Source organism: Mastigoproctus giganteus, chromosome 8 (assembly GCF_048544385.1).
Source record: "Mastigoproctus giganteus isolate SK-2022 chromosome 8, ASM4854438v1, whole genome shotgun sequence".
NCBI lineage: Eukaryota > Metazoa > Arthropoda > Arachnida > Uropygi > Thelyphonidae > Mastigoproctus > Mastigoproctus giganteus.
Window position 1 is genome coordinate 61,404,829 of NC_143582.1, and position 6,000 is coordinate 61,410,828.

Genomic DNA, 6,000 nt, shown 5'->3' on the forward strand with positions numbered 1-6,000 from the left:
TAGTAATGAAGTAGATTCGGAACTCTTTCTTTTAAAGGAACATCGAAAATGCTTTCAGATACGATGGATTTTAGTTTCATTTGACGATACTCGGAAAACATTTCATTGACAACAGTCATTCCAAGATAAACAACAGTAATTGTTTATCTTGGAATGTTTTTTTTTTCTTTTAATGAACACCAACATTATTCAGCAGGAATTTTTATTTATCGTTAGTGCTTTTAGGCTACGAATTAACATTTTGATCTTTGGTTTTGATCTGTTTCAGTGGGCACTCGTGTATAGAGCTGAAGGATAGTCAATGTGGAATTATTAATTCTGTAGTTCGTATTCTTAAATACGTCATTTTATTTTAACCGTTTTGAGGGCGTTTTCGTGTAAACTTTATACCAAAGCAGTTTTATAAAATCTTCATTAGGATGAGCAAGTTGGCATATCAGCTCCAAAACTGTCATTCACTTCCATCAGCTTCTTTCCTTCTTCTCTCCCCTTAATAGAAATCGAATATTCCCACGATGCTGTTACAAAGGGCTTTCAGTTAATCATACCTTCCTGTAAAAGAGCTATTTGTGCGGAACGATAGAGGATCCCCTTGAGATCGTTAAAACATACATTTTCTGTAAAGCAAGCTTGGAAGCTGTTATCAAGAACGATCTTCTAACAGCAGCGTTTTTTTGACTTTTCTCAATGGGTGTGCTATTATCGAGTGAAAAAGGTACTGCTTTTTCCATCTGCCTTTTCCATCTCCCATTCTTCTCTTCGTCCCCCTCCCCACACATTGGACTTAAAGTCTATTTTCCTCGCTGTAAACCTTATATAAACTACAAGGAAACACAGAGCACTGTTTTTTTTCTATCAGACTCTCTTTGATCGGTGAAGCATGACTTAAAATCCTCTTTTGGTAATCCAGCCGAATCACAAGTTTATCTCTAAGCCAACATAATTAACTGACAGATGTCGTCTTAAATCGTATTATCTTGATCGCTCAATGCTTTGGCTTCGAACTGAAATTCGCTTAGATAACCCATCAGTCATGATTATAAAGTTGTCTTAACGAGTGTGGCACTTGTGGTAAGCTCTGTAATCGAGCGATATGCATGCATAGGAAATTGCCAATCCAATTAATTCACAGCCATCCATCTCTAAAATGGCATTTTCTGTGAAATTCCTTGTACTCGTATAACATTAACTTAAACTCTTATAATGATCAGCCGATGTTTGTTAATGCATGCCACCACTTCAGGACATCGAGAGAATCCTCCAACTTGTAGTTGGATGATTTCTTCTCAAGGCTGAATTTTTATCCCGCGAATATTTTGAGTAAATGTGGATGGTATCAATCTTATACAACTGTTTCAGATGTGGCGGATAAATGTTTTTAATTAAAATAAAAATGAGTTGGGAAATAGAGAAATATATTTTAATAGTATATCAAAATTATTGAGAAGGGCGGATTTACACCAGGATCTGAGAATATTGAGCATCAAGCATTTTGTAAATAGAAATCTCCTAAGCGATTTTCTGGTGGCAAACAGGAGGGGTTTCTAATGTCTGGCTTCGAAGCTTCTTGGAAAGATACCCGGAACTTTCATGTCCCCGAAAGCTCAACGTTTATCAATTGCCAGATTTAGAGGAATGCGTGAAGAAAATGTGACATATTTTTGAAGCCTGGGGAACTCCAATAATAGCATTAGTCTGCGAAGAGGAGTGCCCATTAATGACCACTCTCTTGGTGGTCACTAATGGGCACATTCTTCCATTTAACCATCCTTTTATCCATATCAGTAACTTGCCCAATTAGTCCTGTAATAAATTTAATAAATTTATGAATAATATTCAAACAAAAATTGACTTCTCCAGTAACACGCAGCAGTTTTATATAATAAATGTCGAAGTGGTTATATTAGTGTCCTCATGTAGTGTTTTATGTCACCTTCATCTATTTAGTAATGGCGTCATAATCTGATCTGTGTGATCACCGTGGTAGAAGTTAATTAGCGGACTTCGCCGGTAGCAGCTTCGATTCTTCAGTTAGGGCAGAGAAAGGAAAACTAATGACTAAGCACGACAGCCTCTTTTTCTAACCAGCAACTGTGGAAATATAAGATCCACACAGTTTGAATTATTTAAGTTAATCTTGCAAGTACCAATGGAGACCGAATGAACAACAGCAAGAGAATTGAAAAGCTGTGTGTGAGAGAAATTCTGATCTATTTCATCAGAGAAAACCTATAATCTTCAAAAGTGCTCGTATTAGAGCAAAGTATACTCACCGTTAGATAAGAAGATTGCTTCGTCCCCTTTTCTCTATATTTTGTGGAACTGGCCGATCAATTCTAAAGTTGTCTGGTTAAAATATTTTTCACACTCGTTGTCGATCCAAAGTCATAATGGAGGAGTAATTGCAGATCCAATGGTGAATGTGGCATTAAGGGCAAGTTACTGCTGTGGATAAAAGGATGGCTAAATGGAAGAAGACAGAGAGGGGCATTCCTCTTCGTGGACTAATGCTATTAGTGGAGTTCCTGAAGCTTTAGTGCTGGATTCATTATTGTTTTCAATATTTATCAATGATATTGATGAAGGTATATTAGGCTTAATGTCTAAGTTCACATGTGACACAAAGGTTGGCAGGATGATTAACGACAGTCACCAGGGTAAGATATTATAACAAGGTCTAGGAAAATTAGGTGGATGGGCTGAGAAATTACACTTGAAGTTTACCATTGACAAATGTAACTACTGCATGTGGATGGGTAGCCTTAACCCCAGAGTAACATAATTTTCAACTGTGTGGTACTACACCCAGGGTAGTGGAGAACGAAACAGACCTGCGGATAATTGTGCAGTCAGATATGAAGTTTTTTGAGCAGCGTAGACAGACAGCAAGAGTAGCTCATGGGGTTTTGTCAATAATATACAGAAACTTTGCTAGTAGGTAATAAGGAGGTGATTATTCCATTGTATAAGGGCATGGTAAGGCCGCACCTTAAGTACTGCATACAGGTCTGTAGGCCTCACTTTAGGAAGGATGTAGGGCTGCTGGTGCGGAGAAGGACAACCAGACTGGTGAAGGGAACAAAAGGGTACTCTTACCCAGAAAGACTTCAGTTCTGAAAATTGCAGCGGCTCGAGACTAGGCACCTGCGGAGAGATCTGGTTGAGGTGTTTAAAGCTTCGAATAGATTGTGTAAGCTGAATGTTAATGTTAATGGCATTCTTTCACTTGTTGAGACTACGCACATGAGGGGACATAAATTCAAGTTGAGGAAGGATGGTTGCAGGATAAATGTGGGAAAGGTTGCTTTCAGTCAGCTGGTGGTTGATTGTTGGAACAGGCTTTCATAATCTCTTATTGTGGAAGTGGATGGGTTGAACAAATTCAAGGAAGAACTAGGCAAATTCTTGAAGGTACGGCTGGGTGAACTATGTAGGTTTTTTTTTTTTTCTGGTGCTATATAAGTTTTCTTTCTTGCATCATTTTCTATTACTACTACTCTAACTAAATTTAAGAAGCTTAGTTATGACTTTGCGAAGATATCCAATCTTCATACATTTCTAACTACTAAAAAAATGGGAGAGTGGTTGATTAGTTCCGTTTTGAATAGTCCGGACTCTTCCCCAAAAATAAGACCCAGAGTGCCAAGCGAAGCGATTCAAGCGACCTCTCTGCGATTATCTATCAAATCAATTATTATAGACAGCTTTATTTTGCACTAAATTATAGAGTTCTTAAATTCTTCTTGTACATAATGAAGTCTGTGCCGATAACACAGTTGTTTTAATCCCCTTCATCCACACACCGGGTGGAAAAGCACCGGGTTAGAATCCCTTCAATGATAAAAGGAAATGTTATGGATTTTTACAATCCATATCAGTCAGTCTCAGTCGTGGACAACAAGGCCCCTCCACCCGGAAACTCGGGATTTTCTTCCAGCAAATCAGGTAAACCAACCAGAAAGTACGCGCAATTATGGACCGCATACGCATATGCAGATAGGGTAGCTCTTGTTGGCCCTAATACGACAGATTTTTTTAGATAATAGTAACACATATCATATAAGAAATTTACTTACTAACACCGAAAGGTAAATTATATTTCTTTATAGTAATCAATAACTAACCTTTGCTTCCCTGTTTGGTCACTGGATTGCACCGCTCCTGCCTCCACCTGACGTGGCTGGTAACCTGGGAGGAAAATCGCTCACTTCCAGGAGTTGCGGAAAAGAAAATTATCCCTTTCCTAATACAAAGAGGTTCAAAAAATATAGCTGGAACATGAATAGCAGAAAAAAATTGAAATCAGGCAACTTGTTGGTTGAAACATTCAATATATATGACAGTCAGAATCTTCATCAAAATGACGACTTTGATAGGATTCTGGTACCGGAAATATTCCATACTTCTTTAAATACCTCGAAGGGAGTGAAACAAGATTTCCTCCATTTTACAAAAGAAGAAAGACGAAGGAATCATAGATTTAATTAATAAGTAATTAGCTATTAATTAACAGAATTAATCGACACACCCCTATAACTAGACACGAGTCATATATAACAAACCAGCACACTCAGTAGCATTATCTTTACAAACTTAATGCTTTATAGGCGTTAAGATATTGTACTATAAATATTCATCCAAACCGTGATGGTACCATATACCACGATTGCAAAATCGAGCTGAGAAAAACTTCCCCCTCAATGATTGTAATTAGAGTGCATTACCCTAAGGCGTTCTTCATATGGACCACATTTAACAGGTGAATAACTACGTAATTACCTTCTATATTTATTATCAGCGTAAAAGACTTATCACTGATTGTGAAACGATTTTCGGATTATACACATTCTAAGATGAAAAGATTTGAGCTATGCTTATTAATCCAACATCGTGTCTCTCTCTTCAATTAGCAGGAAAATATCGGAGTAGTATGATGATAGTTGTTAATTCTAAACAAGCCACTTGCAGTAATTTCTTCTGTGTCAGAGTGTCTTGTTAGATTAACTGGACTGGACATTGAATGATTATGATGGGATTTATTTTACCATTGGCGATTCTGCTGATTTGGGGAACTGATTCTTGTTAAGACAATAGTTATGAAGGTGCTTCATTTGCTCATTCGCCCAGAATATCTTGGAATTTTTCAGTTATTGAACCTAACTGATGGAAAACGTAATTTAGAAACTGTTTCTTTCCAGTAGATGGAGCGTAATTCTGTGTGTGGGAGGTTTGCAACTCCACGGCTATGTTAAGTCATGCTCAGTCATTCAAAACCGGAAGTGACAGCAGCAAAGAAATTTCTCCCTTGAAGGAACTATGAAGAAGAAGAAGGAAACTTAATTATGTTGAATATCTGATAGACAGTTTACAACGCCGTTGGATATCAATTATTTATCTCCAACTATCTTTAAAACATTCATAGTAATTAAGAAGGTTTGAAACATTTTCAAACTTTTACAGTTCACAGTTCGATTATCATCAACAGTCCGGAACGAAGTGACAGGATATACTCGGCGAGAACTAAGGTGACAAATAGAGTGGTAGAACTTTGCCGCGTCTGAATGTCGTTACTTAAATTGAACTATGACACAACGGATGCATCAGCGGCTGTTCGAGGAATGTGGACCTTCATTAACAGTCATCAATCTCCGGAGCTAATTAATGATTTAATAAAGCAGACCGTTTGAATCGAAGTGTTGATTAATGCACAGAATTAAATGATGTATGTGGCGCACTCTACACTAATATGTGGTTAATTACGGAGGACAGTATAAGGGGCGGTGTAATAGCCATCCGTCAGAAGTTCTGCTCTCTGTCTACTGGACTCCATTGCTGCTTATGACAGGGAAGAGGGCAGCGAGTTAAAACTCCCGTGGCGATCAGATGGCATGTATGTATTAGAGTTTAGTTACCACTGATTTCCTTCCCTCTTTCCCTGCTTAGCGATCACGTTTTACATGGTACATCTTCACATTCTCATTCGCATTGTAGATGTATCTT